Source organism: Trachinotus anak, unplaced genomic scaffold (genome assembly GCF_046630095.1).
Source record: "Trachinotus anak isolate AG129_WGS33_773 ecotype Australia unplaced genomic scaffold, CSIRO_AGI_Tana_v1 ptg000024l, whole genome shotgun sequence".
NCBI lineage: Eukaryota > Metazoa > Chordata > Actinopteri > Carangiformes > Carangidae > Trachinotus > Trachinotus anak.
The window spans coordinates 7,619,706-7,643,005 of record NW_027273875.1 but is presented as its reverse complement, the minus strand read 5'-3'; the positions used below and the strand labels follow the sequence as shown (position 1 = coordinate 7,643,005).

The 23,300-nt window shown below is 40.5% G+C and overlaps 1 protein-coding gene across 7 annotated transcripts in view; it reads left to right on the top strand.

Moving 5' to 3' along the window:
* snx19a (sorting nexin 19a) overlaps nucleotides 1–23,300 on the top strand; it is a 97,730-nt gene that overhangs the window by 44,444 nt on the left and 29,986 nt on the right. For all 7 annotated transcript variants that reach the window (XM_071461296.1, XM_071461294.1, XM_071461293.1 and 4 more), the window contains 2 exons: nucleotides 2,978–3,074; nucleotides 19,182–21,482. The gene's annotated coding sequence lies outside the window, so the exon portion shown is untranslated. The remainder of the gene's footprint in view (nucleotides 1–2,977; nucleotides 3,075–19,181; nucleotides 21,483–23,300) is intronic.

Here is a 23,300-nt window from a genome sequence, read left to right as displayed (position 1 = left end):
TATTGTTGGCAGGCCACTTTTTCTTCTCCACTTTCCCAGGCTCTGAGAGTGGCTTTAAGGGGTTACCTTGTTAGAGGTTTGGGGTTATGCCCATGTCGGTCGCTCTGTTTTCTTCAACCTTCTGTTTTTGGAGAGGCCCTTCTCTGTGTCGGCACTGTGACAGGGTTCTTGGCAATATCCTGAAAGTCAAATCTGTTCATTTAGATTCAAGTGGTGACCATGGAGCAGACAGCAGCCCATTGGCATGCTGTGGCAAAACTAGTATCCAGGGCACAATATCCTGAACCCAACATTTGTCCTTTTTCATAACACTAACTGATGTACATGAATGAATATTTGTGTGAACACAGCTCTTGTATTTCTAAAATGTGGCACATACAGTGCTACTGATACAGCTTCTAGTGCAGTTTGTAACAGCTTATAATTTGCTTATAAATGACCTTATAGTTATTCCAGACATTAGAAGTCAGGGTCAGAAAGAACAACACCCTGATGTCTTGCTTAAGGACACTCTAGTTGGGAAACTGCTAACTGTTACATGGTTTCAGCGAGTACAGTCGAACTGCACGAGTGTGTTTGAACAACAACTTCAGCATCTGAAATAATGGCTCTAATGTTAATGCCGGTTACCTCGCTGGTGAGTTAATTGGTCTGATTAGGATGGAAATATTTTTTAAATGATATATTTTGTGTAAAAACAGTGGAAGCCCACATCTGAGTTTTCTAACAGGACCAAGTACTGCACTGTATAAAACAAAAGGCTTACTGCTGTAAAGGAGGAGGACCCCAGGAGGATCAAGTGTATGGAAGTGGATTTCCCCCACCCTTGGGTTTTTGCAATGGGAAAATCCAGGATGGGCTCATGTAAAATAATCTCACCCAGTTGCGTCATTTCTTTATTAAATAGGGAGTTTAAAAAATAAATCCCTTGCCCTTTTGAATGTTGCCAGTTGTCTTTTAGCCTATTATTGCTTTTTGTTGTTGAATCAGTCTGGTGGTATAAGAGCAGAAGCACTGCATTTCCCTGTTCAATGCAGTGCACAGTCCTTGTAATCAATGATGTGTGAATTTAGGAACAGTATGTGCAACGGTTTTTTTTTTTGTTTGTTTTTTTTTCAGTGTCTTAAATCTGCAGAGCTTTTTAAGAAACACATGAGCAAAGAGACAATTAACAGAATCGGCCCCTGGATAGAGCCTTGAGATGTTCCACTAAATGAGGACGTAGTACTACTGAGTGCAGCGGCGTGGCTGTTGAACTACGTACTGTACTGTTGTGATGTCAGAAGTGGTGCTAAGGTTAAGTGCAGCAAGGCAGCGGAGTCCATTCAAGTAAATCAGCGTTGATGATAAACATTGTATAATGATTATGATAGAGAAGTTTATGTATAATTAAGGACTGTATGGCTATGGGACAACAAAGTGAGGATATTATTTACTGAAAAACCAAGGCACACAGATTGAAAAAATGGTAAACAGGAAATTTGAAATTATAATGTTGTCATGCTGAAAATAAACCCCACAAAGATGAAATAATAATTCCCCAATCACTGATATATAAATTTTATAATAATGAATTTATACTAATATAAGTTTTTAAATACAAAGTATACCATGATCACACAAGAGTCATTTATCCTGTTATGCATTCTGGCCACATTAAAAAAGTACATAAAACACAGAGCCTCAGGAGGACGACACATTAAGAGAGACGACAGTGGAGAACATCAGGATGTGGGCATATGGGAGACACACAATAAGCCATATCAGCCTTACTCGTTTACAGTTGTAGTCTTCCCCTGCATGGTGGGCCAAGTAGAGTTTCTTATGGACTCACAACACAGCTGTACACCATTCGTCCGGTCTGAAAGACGGCTAATGGGACAAAGGGCATGAGTGAGGAGAGGGAGACGAGGGAGAGATGCTCGCTGAATCGCCCAGCCCTCCCCTGAGCAGGACGGGGAGCACCACTCTTCCTCTCTGCTCAAAGCTGCTTTCCCCCGGCCCTCAGCCATTTTGGAGAGAGGAAAAAGTGGCTGCTTTCTCTCTCCCTCTCTCACTACGTGGCATAGCTTTGGGAAGGCTTCGGCTGCTGTGTTGTAGCAGCAGAGAAGGCACACTTTGCAGCTCGCACTTGGGAGATAATATGTTTGAAGGGAAAAAAATCTGATGCGAAACAACCGTCTTCCATCTTGACTTTTTTTTTTTTTTTTTTTTTTTTAATGAATTTTTGTGTCCCTTGCACTCAGCTGCTAAGCCTCTCTCCTCTTTGCTGTGCACTTTCATTCATGCTGTATCCTTTTCTTCATAACTTGCGCTTTAGTTTTTGGTGACCGGTCCTTTCCCCTTGTTTCTTTTAAGTAATATCTTTTCTCATCTCTCAATTTGATTTTATGCAACAAAGTTTAAGACAAAGGGATATGTCCAAATTTTGGCAGCACTAAGAAGAGACAGAGCTGCAGCCAAGGATCCTGCTGAGATCCAAAAAAGCCAAGCAGAATGAAGCACCAAAAAAAAAGAAAACACCACCCTTTCCTTTGCTTGTCACAAATTCCACTTTCTCTGTAGCCAGCCCTGCGCTGCGACTCCTCCTCATCCACATCTTACCGCATTCAACCTTTTGCCATTTCTCTCTTGCCGTACCTTTTTTTTTAAGGCGATTTGAGGTTTTTGTACCCCGGAAAATGGGGACTGGACAACGGGTTAGGAGGGCGTAACAGGGAGAGAACGAGGGGTTATCTTCTTACTTTTGCATGTTATTTAGCGTTTTTGTTTTTTTTTTACTGTTACTGTTATTGAATCGCTGTTGTAGTGGCTGTAGTTTTTAGTCTTTCTTGTGTTGTAAGGGTGTGCTTGGATTACCACGTGTTTGTTAGTGTGTGGTTTCAGGAATGTGTGTATGGGTGTCTCATCTGTGATTGTTAGACTTTCTGTTCTGTTCAAAGTCAGTTTGTGATTATTTGGGTGTCTGTTTTTATAGGTTTCTTGATTAATGCTGAAGCATTGGCCTACGCTACCCCTCAAGCCTGACTCCATCAGAGGATGTCTGACCATCACTTCCAGCGTGTTCCCCACTGGTATGTTGGCGATTTATAATTCATTTTTTCTCTGTTAGCTTGGTTCGGTGTAGTTTCTAATCCGCATTATATGATGTGTACTTGGTGATTTTTTCCATAGTGCATGTTTTTTGACCATGTTCGCTGTTCATACCAAATCTGTTCTTGAGTTTATGGCAGCTGGTAAGGTCAAGAGAAACAGTATTTATACACATTATGGAAATGCGCGCTTTATCAGATAATCACACAGAAGGTTTTTATAAACGATGGGTTTTCTTTTCAAAATTGAAACTGGTGTCATATTTAGTATCCATACAGATGCAATTTAATATGATTTCAGAGTATCACTTAGTTTTAGTTCATTATATTTACCTACACATGTCAGATTTCTTGTTGAATTAGCTTTTGCATTTCTTGGAAAGTGTAGTTGTACTTGGTTCTTTAGTTAAGAATACACATAGTCTCGTGGTGGTCTTGGGACATTTTATTTATATCGTGGTATTTCATAAAAAAATAAAATAAAATAAAAAAACTCATACTACCTAAAATGGTATTTTATTCAGCACAAATTTATTTTCTAAATTCAAATCATTTATAAGTAGCTGGCATTTTGCTTTTTTTCTTTGTCCAGATGTGAAACAACATATATTTATTATTCTGTCTGACATTTCAAAAATAAATGTTGACCTCAAAAGAATGCAATCAGTAGGTTACACAAACACTACGTCCATCTCACAGTCATGTGCTCTGGCCTGTTCAGTGCACCATGGTTTAATTTCAAGGCTCTCCTCGGGAAGATACAGAAAAGTTTTTTAAAGACACATTGAAAATGTTTAATTTGTTTAAAACAGGAACAATACATGAATGGATCACGATTTCATTTTACTATCTCAGTACTACCAGTCACTTATTTATTCTTTAAATATAATGAACGCTTAGAGGATATACAGTGTAGATGTACAAAGTTGTAGACATGATTAACTCTGGTTCTTCATAAATACAGTGTTAATTGTGATGCGTGCTCACTGAGATGAGTTGAGTTAACAGGTTCAGACAGTGGACTGACTTGTTGTTTCCATGTTTTGTGGTTTTCTGCTTCCTTATTTGCTCTTGAAGGGGTAATGTCAGCTGCCACAAACCCGTAGATCCGAACTTGTGGTGACTGGCTGCACAAGCTCGTATCTATAGGTATGTGTCTTCCTGGCAAACACAGCACCTGCCCTGTGCCAGTAAGAAAAATGACTAGCTCAGTGTAATTATCTTCAAAGCACATTTGGACTGGAAAGACATAAAGACGGGAACTGTCACACTTCTTTAAACTCTTGTCTGTAAAGTAATTTATAGCACCAAGCTCTCCTTGCCTGTTTTGCCATGATTAAACAATGCTGACCCCGTCTGACCCTGAATCCTGGGCTACAGCATATTTTCTACCAACCCTTTCCACGTGTTCCTTCTTTACGCAGTGACCCCACCCAAACTAGCAGGGTTGGGCTGTTTGACAATATGACATGACATCACAAATCCCTGTAATATCTCTGGCTGAATTAGGCCATTGGGTCAAACCAACAAACAGGATTGCTTCAATGCAATATTTGAATTTGCTAAAATTGATTTGTCGGGTATGTAATTTGATGGATCATCAATAAACACATGTTCCCATCTGGTTTTTTTTTTTTGGTACTTTTACTTAAATTTACCTACAAATTCACATGTATCATAATAGCAGTGTATATCACGATATTGTTGGTTATCAGTATACTGTAAAATTACTTTTACCATGGTACATTTGATCCGCACACCCGCACCTCCTTGAACAGCCATCCTGTAGTCTCCTGCAGTGATCCGCAGGTTGAGGTAGTAGGTTGTATAGTTCAGAGTGACACCACAGGAGATAACTGTACAGCCTCCTAGCTTTCCCTGAGGACACACTACACACTCTGGACCCTGATGGATTATTTTACCAAACTCCAATTTTTGGGCCTTATTGGAACGTGAATGCAGTTTAATCAGTTGGTTGTAAATAAACTGTCTTCATATCAGGTGGTTTCGTATCTGGCCCTAAAATGTTGATTTTGAATTTTCACAGATTCTTTTGTTTCATACAGTGTTTCAAATTTTATAGAGCGCAGAAAAACATAAACTAGCACAAACATGGCAGAATTGTCTTTCTGCCTTTCATACAGTATGATATTATTTGTCACAAAAATTAAAACCATCACAGAGTAGAGAACAATGTTTGGGAAAATGTTTAAGATCTGTAGAGAAAGCTCCAGAATGCTGCAGCGAGGTCTGTGGCCCGCTCTAATGAAAGAGATGCCACTGAAGGGAAACACCATACAGCCGCAGGGGGAAGAACACAGTCTTGGCAGCCAATTATGTACAAAGTTCAGTTTCACTTAACCAAAACGATATATTTCCTCTGCACAGCTATGTGGTAAAGACACTGCTGTGATCAAAACAGCCAGTAACAACTTTCACTGCTTCAGACCCCTGAAATCATCTTGGTTCCTGACAGCAATGTAAAATAGCCTGATTTACTGCTTTAGTTGAGGCATATTCAAATGACTTTTAACTGCTCTTCTCAGACACATTTTAGCTGCATATTTCTGATCTCTGTCACAGATCACATTTTCTAAACTTCCAGTTGAAGGTGTTAGAATTTCAGTCCCATCAAAAGATGCTCCTGCTGAATGTGGCATACAAATGAAATCAGTGTTAAGTAAAAAAAATACGTTTTCTTTTTAATAGATTGCATTATTTGTACAGGTTATTGATTAATATGGGACATTATCAGCAATTTGCAGTAAATTATATCACAGTCGCAGGATTTCCTCCTTATTTCCCTGGGCAACAGTCGTGAAAATTAATTGTTCCTGTTTCTTATTTTTTTATTTCTGCCGTGTAAGTATGTTATTTATACAGTTTGTAGTCTGAACTAATCTTTGAAATAAAATGAGACCATGGATACAGTCCTGTTAGGGATAGATGGTATCCCCGTAGTGCGGTGTGCTGCTGTGTGCAGATGTGTAGAGCAGGGAGTGGTATGATGATGAAAGACTGTTTCCACTTAAACTCTTCGCTCTCTGTCCCAAGGCCACCGGGTTCGATGGAGGTGGGGTAAGGAGCTCTGTGGGCCAGAATGAATTAGGGGCCCTTGGTACGGGGCAGCTTCAGCAGTACAAGAGAGCGAGCAGTCAGTTACAGTAGATACATCATGAATCTACTGTGTTTTTCTTTTCTTCTCAGTGCATATTTGCCTTGCTAGTCTTGTTTTTTTTTTCTGGTACAAGAAAAGTGTTTTTTTTTTTTTTTTTTTTTAATTTACATCAATGTCTGTGTTAAATGTTGTTTTTTTGTGACTGTGGGGTAGTGTGTTACAGTATGCGGCAGGAGGCATACAGGAGCTCTCACTCGTGAGCCCCCCAGCACACACACCCCGCCCTCGTTGTGGAATCTAAGTGTAGCTTTTTGTCTTCATTGAAAATTTCTATAAATAGGCCTGTTTAGCTGCTCTAATGTGAGTTCTGTGTGTGGCCGACTCAAAGTGTCAACGATGTGGTCGAGGAAGTGGAAGTAAAGAAAGGAACTTTGTAAAACTGAGATTACATGAAGGGACACTTGCACTGCACTGTGCATGTGATGTGTGAGGAGAACACAGCATGTGATGTCTGTGGCCCAGAGAAATGTATTTCTTTTTAAAAAGTGCTGGAGTACAGTCAAAAAAGGATGATACTCAAGTTAGAAGTGAAGGAAAATGCAGATTAATCGAGAGCCTTTGTTTCTGATTTTCAATTGACCTAGAAATGAAGGAGAATATATGCTCAGAGAAATACATTTAAACCAGCAGAGGGAAAGAGGGTGATAGTGTGGGACCACACAGGCCATTTTTCTGCTGTCACTGATCTCAGCCCATTGTGTGTTGTCCGTCTGAGGAACCCTGTTCCTCTAATTCCCTCTTCTCCCCATTTGTCTCGCTTTCCTACAATCTTGTCTCTCGTCCTTTTTCACAACCCTTTTCTCCTGCTTTACAGCAACTAATGCTGATAAAATATAAGACTACCACACCACCAGGCTTCCAGTTACATTTCCTTTACCGCTTACCGCTTGTTCCCACCCTCCTTCTCTTCACGAAATGCACGCTGTAATACCCAGTCACTCACACAGACACAGAGGGAGAGAGAGACAGGAACAGAACACCGGACTTGCCGACTGAGGAAGGATTTTTTTTTTCTTCTCTTAAATGAAAAGGAGCTTGAAAGGAGACACTGTAAGATGAAAATGTGATTGCCTGTCTTGCCTTCTTTCTTTCTCTCTTCTGCAACTGTATGCTCTAGCTCTCTTTTCCACTTTCTCCCTCCCTCTCTACCTTTCCTTATCTCTCCTTCTCTGCATATAGCAGGCCTTTAGAGTCTTAAGTGATTTCAGCTGTGGGAGGAAATGAATGGATGATATTTATTTCTCTTTCCCTGCTCTGCTACTGCTGTTTCAGTGCTGTATGTAACAGGCAGAGAGCGGCAAGCAGGGGCTCTACAGTTTCTCTGCCCTGGGGACTTGAGCCTGCAATCCATGAAGCATGCAAGGCAGAGGAGGGAAAGAAAATACAGAGGCACAGACACAGACAGAGAGGTGTGATATAGCGAGACTAAAGCGCCGACCAAGAGCAGAAAGAAAATGTGAGACAGATGGATCCAGGAGACAGACAGACAGACGGACAGGGGGAGAAAAGGATAGGTAGTAGTGTCACATGGAGAAAGAAGGGTGAGTAGCAGCAGGCAGAGGGACTACAGCAACAGGCGTTACACATTTTTTCCTATTATTCACTCCTGTGGCTGGTTTGGCGCTCTGCGTCTGAGCCTGTTTTCTGAGCTTTTAACTATATCTGCGAAGATCTGATGATAACAAGAATTTCCATTTATTTATTTTTTTAATTTTATTTTTTTATGGTAAAGCTCTGATTCCTTTGGACAACTTTAGGGAATGCTGAAATTGTGGGTACATATCTACTTAATTAGATCGTATGTGGCATGCATGTGTGTCTTAGCGTGGCGCATTTGAATTGGCTTTTATTTTACTTACAGAATCAGTAACGCATCTTACTGTAACTCGCATTAATATTTCTTTTCTTCTACTCTTCCCTTCCTGGTTTTCTCATTCTTTCTGTCTCTGCCATTTGTCCGTGCTCTGCTGTACCAGTAAGCATGCATGTAGCAGTACAGGCCCATTGATCTGCTCTTTTTTTCTTTGTGCCTGTCGTTCCTCTACTGATTTCTGCTACAGTGCTTTGTGCTGCTTTCTTATTTTGTGATTACATTTAGACATTTTTTTTCCTTTTATGGTCTGTATTTTCTGCTGCTTTACATTTTTACATCTTTACTCCATAGTTTCCACATTTCCTGTTGTTTCACTCATTGTGACTACTTTTCGATTTCAATCCATCTCTACTATTTTTCTTGTTCACCTACTTTAACCCTTTAACCTCACACCTGTCCTTCCTTTCATCTCTCTTTCTGTCACTGTATATCTCTCTCTCTCTCTCTCTTTCGCTCCCTCTCTCTCTCTCTCTCTCGCCCTCGCTCTCTCTCGCTCTCTCTGGCTGCACATGGTATAGTCTTGCATGTCTGAGCAGCAGACGGCTAGACAGCAGCAATCTGCTACAGCAGCCTCATGTGCTAGTCCGAATGATCCATTCAACAAAGCCTGAGCTAGCAGCACTAAATTCTCTTCCTTTACCTCTCTCTCCAGCTTTCTGTTTTTCCCACAGATCTCTCTCTTTCCATTTTGTCTGGCCACATCCTCCCCTCCTCTGTGCTAGGCTGATCGGTGCAGACATACAGTACAGAGAGGACTGCGGCAGCCTCCACCACCACAGTCAGCTGGGTGAGTTTTTCTCCTTTCCTTCTTCCCTTTCCTCGCATCTCGTCTCATCACCCTCCCAACCTCTGTCCCTCCTCCTCTTTCATCTCGCGGGCAGTCAGATCTCATTCTGTCCACCTGACGAATGCGCTTTCCCTCCATAAAGTCAGAGCCGCATGATTGACAGGTGTGGTCTCAGAGGACTGACAAGCCTGGCGTGTCTGGAGATGGGATATCTCATGGGGAGAAAGTAATCGGTAAGGAGCTTTGGCTTTTTTAGTGATGGGGAGGGATTTTTATCTGAGTGAGACACTGACAGCCCATTTTCAGTCTCTGCTGCTGTCCTTGTCGTCTGACTGGGACTGCTGCGCATGTGCACAGTGCGGGATTATGGCATTATAAGTGAAAAATCTATGATGTTTTACTGTCGATTATCATACCATTGTTCAGCCAAGCCAAGCTGTGGCAGCGACAGACAGGCCAAAATACGCTGAGGCAGAGCCATTCTTATGAACATCATGTGATAATAAAAAAAAAAAAAGTACTGTCTGTCTGGGTGTGTATGGCCATTCAGTGCTGACTACAGTACAAGTGTGTACAGTATGTGTGTGTGTGTTCACTTGCAATAAGATGGTCTGTGATCAGTTGTAGAGTCTTTATGTGTGATGTGATGTGCTTGTGATTTCCGGTACGTATCAGTATTTGACTCACAGAATAGCATGATTGTCTCATACAGTATAAAAGTATTATGAATGAAGTAATGCATGTGCTGTGCAGTGGTGCAGAGCCCGACTTCCCAAGACCAGAGTGGACTTAGTGGCAAACTGAGACTTAGGGTACAGCACAGCACAAAGCCAGGAACAGAGGAAGCTGCCATTGTCTGCTCTAGTCTCAGCCATGGCGCTCAAGCAGCTGATGATCTACTGTATGTCGCATAGAAAAGGCCAGACAAAAAGCAATCTGTACCTCTCTCATTCCCTGAGACCCTAACTTGTGACGTTTTGCTGTGATGTGCACGGGTTGGGTTCTTGGGAGCTGCGAGGGGCACTCACACATCTCTGTAACCTAAAAAAAAAAAAAAGGAAAAAGGCTAACATGGCGGAAAGACAGACAGCGCAGCAAAGAAGGGACGGCTTTGCTTTTTTAGCTAGGCGCGGTGACAGGGAATGTTCATTTGATCCACCCACACAGCGAAAATAGAGATAGAGGGAAACGAAAAGGAGGAACATTGGGGTTTTTTCAGGATATGGAGGGGTTTGGACCCAGAGGCAGGCACAGCGTGTGGGGCGTTGGGTGGGGGAGAGGGGGAGATGGATAGAGGAATGTGGCTATGAAGGGCATGTGACTGGGATGGAGGGATGTCCAGACAAGGTGGGGTGATACGGCAAAAACACTGTCACATTTACAGTATTCTCGTTTTTTTTTAGGCAGGTACCATGAATGAGGGAGGAATTTGTGACTATGGTTACACCCTCAGTGACTAATGTTACACATGCTAAAATAGACAAACAGCACAGGGACCTCACTCACTCTGTAAAAGACAGTTGTAGACACGCTATTCTGCGGGTTATGTATAAACACGGTCTCGTGTGAAGAAACACGATGACAGCAATATATCAGAAACATGTATGTGTTATGTGCTACAGAAAAATGTTGTTGTACAGATAACCTAGGCTGAAAAGGGCAAATCACATTTTAAATATAATGGTATTCAGTGCTTTACTTTATTACACTGCCCTCATTAAAAAGAGAAAAAAAGTTAAAATTCATCATGATTCTTTTAAATCCTGTCACTCAAACTGTCTACGGGCTCTTCATGCCTCATCTTGAGAGCAGCACAAAGTACTGGTGAGAGCGTGACACTGAAAGCTCAGTACACTTGTGTTTGACCTCATGAAAATACTCATCGTTCTTTTTCTATACCTGGTGCACCTATCTGTGTTTGTGTCTTTGTTACAGGTGAATGTACTGAATACTGAACTGAATAGAGAAAATCGGTGCAGTGAGTTGAATGAGAACTGTAAGATACTTGTACATGTGCAGGAGGGTGCCCCCCTCCTATGGGATGCAAGTTATTAAACCCTGGATAATAGCAGGATTACAGCAAAATGAAAACGTTGCTATATTGTACACTGTATTTTAATGGATGTGATTGCAGGGTAGAAAGATTATACTGTACCTTGTGTTGCTGATGATCAGTGTATCATGCTAAGCACTGTCGTGTCACTGCTCACAGTTCTCCCTAAAACTACTGTTCAGTGTGTTGAAATGTGTCTGGTCTGTTTCTATAATTGGTCGGTGATCTGTGATCACAGTAACAGCTTCATTTCTAACGGTCCCCTCCCTTTATCCACACCTACAGTCTGTAACCCTTTACATGTCTCCTTTTCTTCTTCTTCAGCCACTCTGAAGTCGCTATCCATCTTTCAAGGAGCTTCAACAGCATTTGAACAGCGATACTGTTTGATGTTTTGTCCTCATTCTTTCATTAGTTGGGATTGAACGTGATTATGCGGTTGAAGGACAGGTAGCTTTGAGCCCTGATTCTATTTTCAGCTTTGATTTGAAGGCATTTTTAGCCATATCAGACGAATGGTTGAAGAAACAGCTGCCATTTCTGGTACAATCTCCCCATGCTTAAGGAATTTAGAGATTCATTAAATAGGCATTTTTACTATGTGGTCAGTCGCTCCTAATGAGCAATGACTTCTGTAAATCTGCAACTCATTCACATTGTCACGCACTTCATATCTTATTGGGAGCCTTGCTCCCCAGACTGATGCAGCTGTAAGAAAGGTTGCCTCAGAATGACTTCAGCAGCACATAATGAGGCTTTGCCAAATTCCTATAAGAGCAAAGAAGCATATCACATCTTAAATCATCTCTAAACCTCCTGAATCCTGCAACAGAGCTTAACAAAAAAATAACTGCTCTGTACAGCAGAGTCTGGCTGATTTCTGTCATATATCTGTGGTCTGCGTTACAACTGGAGCCCACGTTTAGTGCGGGCCTTGAGCTTTTCATTGCCTCGGTCAGAAATAGTTTACTAGTGAGGTCTGATGTTTATGTGTGTGTTATTGTAATGTCATCTCTCAATCAATGAAATTTGCATCTTCAAGACAATCAGTGAGAGAAGGCAGATATTGTCAGTAGAAGTACATTATCTGAACTTTTCTCCTTGGTCATGTGTCTACATACAGAGGAAAAAAAAAATCTTTGTGTTTTTTTACATTCAGGTATTGGGTGGTAAAATGTAAACGTAATCATGTTGTCTCAGTTCAGTGGGGTTTCCTACCCGGAGCAGCAGGTCTGCAGCAGTAGGTCATGGTGTCAGTGTTTGCCTTGTTCAGCATAAACATGCAGAGAAAGAGTAAAGAACAAGACATGTACTGAATATTTGTAGCGTGATCGCAGATATGATTTCTCTTTGATTTTCAAATGTCACCCTCTGCTTTGACAAAAGATAAGTAACTAACTTACACAAATGCAGTTCAAGCATGCACACTGCTTTCTTTTGTGTGTGTGTGTGTGTGTGTGCGCGCGGGCACGTGCGCGCAACATTATTAAGACCTCCCACCACAGCCTTACCCCCCCGGCTTCTGCTGGATTTTTTCCAACTTGTGAAATGGCTGACCATTGAGAGGACTATAGATCTTTCAGTGTCTCTCACTGACAGCTTGCTCGGTGCTTGGTGTGGATGTTTTTTTGTGCGCTGTTACACTGTACAGTCAGGTGTAGCGCACACAGCTGGACTTATACTGGTGGAAATTATTTTGGATACGAGAGGCTTTTGACTGGCAGTAAGCAGGCAGATTTTAAGCACCCTATTTTTAGGAGTGAAGGAAAAAAAGACTGCGTCACACAGTTCTTATCATTATTTTTGCCTGTTTACTTATTTAGATAAATGTATCTCACAGCTACGCAGTGTATGTACAGTAGTTTATTGCTGTCAGTCAGTCGTGAACTCATCTGTACCCATTATTGTCATTTAATTAAAAACAGATTGAGTGAGGTTTTATTATAGATTTAGATTTAGATTTAGAAGTTTGATCAGAAAACATAACACTGTAACGCAGACAACATGACCCGGAGTTAAATATTAATTTCATTAAATAAAGTCGTTACTATAAATCACAAAGCAACCATCAGTGATGTGTGTATTGCATACACCAAATTTAAGATATATTATTTTTCATGTCTGAATGCGTGAACAAGCTCGTCTGTGTTGTGTGAGTGTCCAGCACATGTCAGTGAGTGTGGTTTTGTCTTTGTCTCTTCCCCTGTGCTGTGATCTCACTCGTGCTCTCACAGAGTCCTGAGATGCCCTCTGATCGCTGGATGAGAGGCTGGACTCGTGCTTGAATCCAGCTCAGGCTGTTGCAGTCTCTGTTGCTCCAGCGGCTGAAGCAGGTGTGTCTACCTCCTGTGCCACCCTCCCTGCCCCCCCCCCCCCCCCCCCCTTCCTGTTCCCTTATCACTGCAGTACGGCAGCTCTGTCTGGGAGGCAGCCATTCCATTGTTCTCGCCCCCCCCCCCCCCCACACACACACACACACACACACACACACACACACACGCACACACACACACCCACCCCCACCCCCCCTCACCTATCAGTGCTCGTGTGGGTGCTGGCGCCGTTCTGCCTGACCCAACCCGTGGAAAGGACTGGCTCCAAATCACTGTGATACTTGGCACCTAGGTGCCCTGAGCTTGTTACGCTTACGGCTTTCTGACTCTTCTCTCCCTGGACAGAGCTCACTACACTCTCTGCTGCAGACCGCCGCCATCTTGTTACTGCTCGTGCCGCCGGTCTGCCTGCCTCTGCTGCACTCAAACCAAATCATCTAACCCAGCCTCAAGTGTTTGCCAGCGTCTCTCTCCTGCCACTCTTGGTTTGTTCCTTGCCAATCTGGTCTGAGCATAGCTTTATCACAACACTTTCCCTCAGCCAGCTAATGGACGCATATTATCGCTGCACAGAGGCAGACACACCTGGAACTTTTAGGTGTTCGTTATACCTGAACGGATGTCAGAGTGGACGCTGCAGACGCTGTCATTAAGGTCTCACAGCAAATTTATCCATATTTGTACAAAAAGGTTGCAGATACAAATGCAGACTGTGTGGTCTCAACCAGGTTTAGAGTTAGAAAAACCAAGACCAAACTGCACAGAATAACTAATCTTGACTAGAATAACTGACTGCATTATTTCATAGTATGCCTTACAATACCATACAACACAATTGAAACAAACAAACTAAGTTTATTACTAATTTACAAATTCTGCTATGAATAAGTGTCTTCTCCTTTTAGCAGGATATGAGAAATTGTGCTTTTCAGAGATAAATATGAACCATAGTCTGTCCCTGATTCTGCAGGCGTTTATGTATAGATGAGAAATGACAACATATATTTGCTATCTTTGTGTGTATGTGTATGATATGCGTTGCAGAGAGAGAGGGAGAGAGAGGGAGAGAGAAGGGGAGAGGGGCAGAGAGGGTGGGAGGGAGAAATTGAGCAGTGGTAAGAAAGTCCTCCTAATTCTGTTTGGCAGAAACTGTGCTGTTTGACCATATGTCTTCAGAGCAGACTTCAAACATCATAAAATGACTGCTTCACACATGCTCACTCACTCCAAACACAGCTTTTTTCACAGAAAATGTCTTAACATAAGTTTGTAATTTTGAAATTTAATTGTAACAGTGCCATAAATTATAACTGTGCTTGCTACTTTTTACACTTGAACTATGAAGGTGCTGCAGATTGCATTGCTGTACAAGGTAATTTTTCTTAACAGGTTAAGATATGATTGAAGTACTTTTTCAGTGAGAGAAGAATATGGAGTAAAAGCAAAGGCTGTGAATTCAAAAAGCATATTTTAGCTCATGGAAATGGTTCTGCTGTGCTGAACTGTGCTTTGGTGAAAAACAAGTGGATGTGAGTAGGTGGAGGCCAGAGATATACAGCGGTAAATTCAGAAGGTCTTCGATCCTCTCAGAAACTCTGCCAAGAAGAAACTATACTAATGAAATGATAAGGAATATGAAGAAAACAAACTGTCCCTCGAGAACATATCCTCTTATCTGAGGTTACCAGTTTTATTTTTTTACTTGTGTCTCTGGATGTACATACAACGTACCTTTGCTGTAATACTGCATACGCAAGGTCAATGCCTGCTATGCTTCAGGGTTAAATGTTGTCAGCTTTTATCTGATGTTCCCCTTTTTCAGGTCAGTGGAGATGGCCCTCTGTCGCACCAGCTGTTAGTCAGTCACAGAGCTATCCAATCACAGCCACTACAATTATGCTAATCACAATCATATTTAGTCTGAATGTGATGTAGGTCAAGAGGAAGCTGAAAAATTGACAGGATTAAAGCTACTCCAGCCAATTTTGTAAAAGCAATCAATCCTTAAATGTCTAAAAAACTGACAAATAACATGTTGACGGACTAATCATTAATATGCTTCCTATGTAAAAGGCAGGTTTTCTTGGACTAAACCCTTATTCTGTACTGCTATCAACAAGTATTTGTTATTATTAACGGATGATATACAGTTATATTTTACAGACAGCTGAAATAATGTTGGCCATTTTTCTTCAGAGGACTAACACAACTCTAAAGCAAATAACAGTCAGGCAGATACAAAATAACATGAGGTACTTATTGGTCAAATACAGCAAAACAACAAATTTAATTCAGCAATTGATTGACAGTCACAGTCAGTTAAACTCGAGCAGAATAAGCTTCAGAAATGTACTGTGATTGTATTATATTAAGTGTTCCTGTTTTGTCTGCTCCCTGTCATTCAGGATATAACATAATGGGCCGAGATAAAGGCAACAGGTTTGCAAAACACAGGCCAAAGGATGTTTTTACAAGTGCCATTATTTTCACGTCGTCTGTTTTCAGGGATTGAAACATCAGACTGTGGGTTGGTTAGTCAGTTTACCACTTTGGTCCAGATTGAAATATCTCAACAATTATTGGACTGATTGCCATGAACTTTAGTGGAGACATTCATGGTCCCCAGACAATGAATCCTAATGACTTTGGTGATCCCCACACTAATCTTTCACCTATCTGGTGAAATATCTCAACATCTATCAGACAAACTCGTTCAAGATTTGCTGCAGATGTTTATGGGTCCTAGTAAATTAAGATGGCAAACATTATATCTGCTAAATGTCAATATGTTAGCATTGCCAATGTGAGCCTGTTAGCATGCTCATGCCTCACAGAGCTGTTAGCGTGACTGTAGAGTCTCGTCTCTATTTTGGATAGGAAACTGAATTGTTGCACTGCACAAACTTACATCTGTTAACAGTTAATCTCATATTGAGCTGACAATACTTGTAAAAACACTGCAAGATGATATTGTATTTTTGATGCTGTACTGTTTTTCTTGTATATTGTCACATTTTTGTGAAAAGTAGTGTAGTTCCTTTATGTGACATTCCACCGATACAGATATTTATGTCTGACTACACCTCTGATGTAACTGTGACTCTACTGTTATTGTTTCTTATTTGCTTTTATTGTGTATGTTTCTATTTATGCTCATACTGGATATTAGTTTCCTCTTGGCGATAATAAAATTAATCAATCAAAGGATAAATTTTGTTATAGATGTGGAAAACATGCAGGAATCAACCATAATCACACTCTGTGCAGCTATTTTTTGTCGCTGGTCACTGACATGTTCAAGTAGTTTAAATACATCACATAAAATACAACAAGCTATCCATTATCAAACTAATTAGTAGTTGCTACCCGTACTTCTGCTGTAACTGTTAGTGAGCTGCCTTACTGTCATACTATAGTCAGGAATAAGAGAATAAGAGTGTAGTGAATTATCTTCACAGCAACAGCAGAATGGAGATAGATTGCATGACATGCTGCAGTTTGCACATGGAATGTAGAAAGATTTCAGGCACTCTGTGATGAAGGCCAGATGTTTGAGTTATGCATAGGAAGTCAATTGTCTAGAGTTGCTACTGGGTATGACAGTGATGCAGCCAGGCACCAGCACTGGTATCTGCTATATAATCAAATTTAAGAAGCCCCCGCTCACATATTATGGCTTATATATAACCAGTACATGTGTTCAGTTTGAAAAACAGTCCTCAAAGAACACCACATCTACAGAAGTGCATAAATAAAAATAGAAACGGTATATGAGTGAGTAAGTAAGAAGAGTTGCTCATGAATTCCCTGGTTACAGTCTGCATAGCAACTAATCCTGTTTCTTATACTGTAAAGCAATACTTCCCAAACCTTAACAGAGTCAGAGAGTGGTTGAGAAGGGTGTTGATCACAGTGATTGGTCAAAAACTGAAATGAAAGGAAGCAATCATAATACTGCTGTTGGGCAAAAACGTCATGACTCAGATTTCGATCTGCTGAGTTTTTTTCTTGTATTCATGGGTTATGTTTCATTGTGGTGATGGTTTGACAATCAGTTGGTTCTTTAAAACTCTGAGAAACAAGACAGAGACGGTTGATTTGCTTGAAATTGTTTCGGATGGATAAAGTTTTCACCCAAAAACAGTGATAGGAAATCAATCAACTGCTGAATTCTGCAAACGTTTTTGATTTTTGGAGGACATGGGGGTTACAGTATGCTTGAAGAGGAATGCAAATCTGTACACAGCAGGCACCAGCCCATTTATGCTGAAACTCATCTCCTCCTTCTACTGTAGCCCTTTTCCCTTGTTCCCTCTCCCTGCTTTTTTTCCTCCTCATCTTACACACAGTTACACACACACACACACACACACACACACACTCCCAGCCTGTCTCTGCGTCTCACACAGGCACACACATACACACACCATCTTTTGTTTGGAGTCAGACGGCATTGAAGGCAGATCCTGTGGCCCTTCTGAGGAGAATGTTAATATGCCCGCTCTGGTCTCTCTGGGGACGCAGAGAATGGACTCTGGCTGTTAATGCACTGTCACACTAACCCTGCTCACTTTTCTCACACAGTTAGCAACAGCAGCTCTAGTGCCAGCACTGTAACACTATAATGTATTTAACTACACTCACAACTTACTGGATCATTAAGAGTTAGTCTAACTAAACTCTAACTACTGACAAGCTGAAGAGGAAGCATGTCATCATACTTCCTACAGTATCCGTCCAACCTGATCTAAATACCGCATTTGTGTTTTTAAGGACATGTTACCGTGCAGGGTTCCTACACGAGGATTGCATGGAGTATATGAAAAAACATTATCACAAACAGTAATATAATACTGAGCTATATTTAGGGCCTAGCCTTTTTTTTGCTTTTTGTTGGTATCCAAAAATTATGAATTACAGTTTTTCCTTTTTGCGTCTTAAAGTGGGTTTTATAGTGAAGACAAAAACTTTTTTTTTTTTTTTCCACACAGGTACTCTGTGTTTCTAGTTCCCCATGAACAGATTCCCCAAAAGTTGAAGCTCAGGGTTGGTCATTCAACTCTCTCACACAATTATCAGTCATACAATAATAACCACAATAATAGCCAAATAATCTTAAAGGTATTAAACAGAACTGCTTTGATGGTTATGTGGACACTGAATATTTTTCATAAATATTTCAGTTTTTAGACATTGTACTAATTCAACAAAATGGAAAAACCCTTAACTATATGAGCTATAAAACAATGTCTACATGCTTTGCAATATTGTCTCACAAATACAGTTTGTGAGGATGGATTTTCTTTTTTTTTTTTTTTTTTTGGCGTCATTCCATTATCATCATAGATCTCATTTAAGTATGGCTAATTACTATTCCAGTAAGATCAAGCATCATTTCAAATTTCAACACATTGCAGGCCTTCCTGTAAATTATTTGTGTAAAATATACCGTCTAAATAAAGAGAGCGTGGTTTCACGAAGTAAGCTGCAGTCAAAAGTAAAGAGAAAGTGAGGCTGACTATCGACTTTCCTCATCACACAGAAGAAAAATAACACCATTTTCAACCTGCACACCCTCGCTGCTTCCTAAAAATCCAATAATTGTCAAGAACACATGAAGTAAAAGCGCTGGTCATACAACAGAATGCACTTGCTGTCTGAATTTACAAAATACCACTTAACAGCTCTGGACTTCACATTATCATTCAAATATACGTGTTTAGCACCACATTATTGTCATGAAAGATCTGTTTCATTTTCACTTGACTCATGTTTAAATCCCTTGCATCAATAAATTCTTATAAGAGTCATTAGACTATGGAGTTTTTCCTTTCACTCATTCATTTCTGTCCCTCTGTTTCCCAGCTGTGAGCAGAGGAAATGCAGCACACTGTCCTCAGCTGAAGTCCTTTCATAATGAATGGCAAGGTACGATAATGGCCTTCAGGTTGCCATAGAAATGTGACAGGGGCTCTGAATGTGATTTTTTTTTTTTTTTTTAATCCAAGTGTAAATGACACAGAACTTGGTGGCAAACTCCTCTCCCCCACCCTTACAGACAGCTCCTCACTTTGCTCCCATCTTGTCCTCTTCTCACATCTTTTCTTAATCAGCATTTCTTCCTTTTCTTCCTTCTTCTACGTCCCTTTTCCACTTCATCTGATTTGATGACTTAATATAAGAATCATCACAGCTCAAAGTGATTAAGTGGCATTAAATTGAATAAAACAGAAAACTGTGAAAAAAAAAAGTGTTTGAGAATAATTTGTTGGTCTCCACAATGACTCCACAATCACCCAAGACAGTTTATATACCCGAGCTCTGAGGTGACTTGTGGCTGGTCCGTGCACAATTAGACGACAAACAACTTTTCAGAATTAGTCTGATACTGAAGAAAAATCCAAGTCTTGAGGGAGCAGATGGAGCTTTTTTACCACATGAGGCATTCGCCCAACTCAGGTCTCCTCCCTGCACCAAGCATCTCAGTGCAGCTGCTGGCGTGGCCGTCTCAGTTCCCCACCAACAGCTGCTCCCCAGCTAAACAAAGTATCGATCTAGTCTATCATTTTCACACTTGTATGTCTGAAGGTGAGTGATGTTGGTGAGGTGTTTATGTTATGTCATGTTTGTGGTGTCAAGAAATGGATTGGTGAAAGTTATAACTGCTAGTTATAACATTCACGATGTATCTGTGCATCTGTCTCAATTACACAGAATCTCCACCTGTGAATATGTATGTTCTATATCAGTAGATAGATAGATAGATAGATAGATAGATAGATAGATAGATAGATAGATAACAAAACAAATACCAAAAATTCCAAACATTTGGTACTTCTGGCAGCTTGAATGTGAGGTTTTGACTCTTTTCCTTTTTTTATTGCATAGTAACAAACTGTGATAAATAGTAGTTGGTTTGTGGTGAGGCACGGTAGAATCTATCAGTCCATTGACATCAATATGTATTCTGATTTGTTACAACTAGAATAATGGAAAAAAAAGAATAGACATATGTTGCTATTTACTATTTAATGCTAACAATTTGCTGAAATAAATGTTGTTGCAGCCCCCTCCTTTACAGCAACCAGACCCATTGTAACAAACCTGCCTATAGTTATGTGTGATGTCTATATAACATTACATGCTGGTATTCACAAAATAATCAAACAGCCAGAATCAAATGAAACAAAAATTTCCACAGGACACTGTAACTATAAGCACTTGTTTATTGTAATAAGCTAACATAAAATATCCAACATCTAATGATATCAAAATCTTGTATTCAAAATCTCACAACTGAGAAAGAATGACTTTTATCCAATTGTCCAACACCACATCATTAACATCGGGGGTTGCTGATCAGCTTTTAGTGTCCTTTTAGGAACTTCCTTTTTGTTGCAACTGAGCTTTCAGTTTGCTCAATTGCACATGTGTGTGTTTTATAATTTGCTTGTGTTTTGTCCAAAGCTGCAGTGATTAGTTGATTAATCAATGAATCCATTAGTGGATCTACAATATATCTACATGTAGCCTGTGTATTTGCTGGTTCAGGACAGTCCCTGCATTTGGTGGCCTGTTCCCAGCTTGAGGTGTCCCCCCCCCCTTTTTTTTCCTTTTTTAATTTTAATTTATTTTTTTGGGACATTTTGTGCCATTATTAGACAGGATAGTGAAGAGTGACAGGAAGTGACATGCAGGAAAAAGTTGGGATGGTCAGGAGTCTGGAGACCAGTGACTCCCCTGCTCAGAGAAGATGTGCTCACATGGTAAGCGCCTTCACCACTCGGCTGTCGGGCCCCTCGAACTGCTCCTGTTTTTAAGTGTGAAGTGAAAACGGACTGGAGAGAAAGACGGACAGCAGACAGACAGATGTCCAGTGTCAGGCTTGGTTTGGCCAACACAGGGGGCTAGCTGCTAGTTGTAGCAGCTTGAGAATTGAAGCTAAAACCATGGAAATAGAGTTATCCAATCAGAACTTTTATTGTTTCCAGGCGGATAAAAGGTTAGCCAGAAGTTGGAAAAATTATTTTCATGTTGGAAGAATTGAAGACGTCTACTGTCTGCAATGGACTTCACATGACAATATACACAACCTGGAATACTTTTATGAAAAACCCTTTAGATTTTTTCGGTCTGTGGACCCTAACGGACTAAAGCAACATGAAGGTAGGGAGTCGTCACCTTTCACCTTCCTGCCGGTTTATTGTGGTAAATCTGAATGATTTATACTTTTGTCCTCAAGGTTTAAAACAAACTGAACAGTTGAATTGTGGAGAACCTACCCGAGCCAACAATGTGTAGCGTGTCAATAATGACAAAAGTTAAATCATTTATATTTTTATGTGCGTTGCTAGCTGCTGTGAACGAGCTATACACTGGTCGCTAGCGACCAGGTGGGTTTCAAGAGGCTCAGCCCCCTCAGTTGTATTTTTTTTTTTTTTTTTGCTCCCATTGTTTGAGCCTCATTTAGAAAAAAATAGGAAAATACAACAAAATCAAACTATCATGTAGAAAGTCTAAATTTTGCATTTTTTAATTTGTTTGATGTTTGTTGATACAACGCCACACAAGAGTGTAGAATTATAACAAGCACCTTTTGGTCAGCTTTGTTCAAACGTCAGATTGTCCCACTGTGTTCACACCACAGCAGCTGCAGAAACCTGTTGCCCACATGATTCTCCTGCCACATTTTGAAAAAGATAGATAAATCTGCTGTTGATTTATTGTCTGTGAGTTTGTCTGCAGTGCTGCCAGGTAAAGAGAACCACACCTGTCTCCTTTCTTTGTGGGTATTAACGTCTCATCTTGTCTTTTACGTAACCACTGAGTCCAGTCACTTACAGGATGCCCCTCCACTTTGCCCAGTGGTCTTTCCAGCGGTAGCTTTAAGCATGTTACCTTTTTATGTGTTAATTTCAGGGCTCAGTACCAGCCTCAGTATGTTTTTTAATAAAATAAGTAAAATACTTTTTATTCTAAAGCAACACATAAGCAAGGTACTCAATGCATCTACTGTAGCAAGGTGCTGAGAAGTATCCTTCGTTGTCTTTTTTCTCTCCCTCTTTACAGCCACAAGCAATTTTAAATTTTAGATGTCAGTTTCATTGGAGGCTGGTGGTGTCTGTTTCTGACATTTACTCATGAACTCCTGAATTTTGAAGGAAACTGTCTCCTGAAATGACCAAAATAAAAGCAAAACTTAAATGTTATCAATTTCTCTAACCCCTCTTGCAAAGATCACTTTGATAATGAGTTCTTTAAAATATATACATCAACAATCATTTATTATTTATTTCATACTAGTGCCATCCTCTTAGTGTAATTTTCAGAGGCTATTAGTGTTAATTTAGCTGTTTGTTTTAATACAAATGGCTGAAAGCAGTGATTGGTTGACATCCCTGATCGTTCTTGTGAAACTCTGCTCCCCTGCTTGCTGGCATTGGATGTTGGCCTAACAGCAGTGATCGGTGAAGTGAGCTGCAATCTGGTTTTCAAACTGGAAAAAAACAGACAGAAACTGATTTCACCTCAACAATCCACTAAAAATAGTTTCTGCAAATATTTTACTTTCTTTCATTAATTTTTGACAGTTTTGCCTGTATTTGACAGCCAGTAACAGACAGGAAATGTGGGTGTGGAGAGGGGAATGACATGCAACAAAAGCCCCCGGCTGAGAACTGAACTGTGGATGTTGCCGTTATGTGCCGCTTGACCATTAGGTGACTTTTTTAAAGAATTTTAAAAATACTTAAGGTGCGACTGACCTTACTGCACTGTAATTACAGAACGCAAATGCAACATAATGTGAGTTAACATGAAAAAAAACCCAAAAAAAACAGCAGAAATCCAAATGTGCAAGACAAAAGATCATGAGGTTTGGGGATGCCAGATAACAACCGCAGGTTTGCCACATAATTTATTTGTGTTTGAAAATATGCATTTGCTGTAAACCTGCCAGAACGACACTGAGGTTTGCCACAGCAG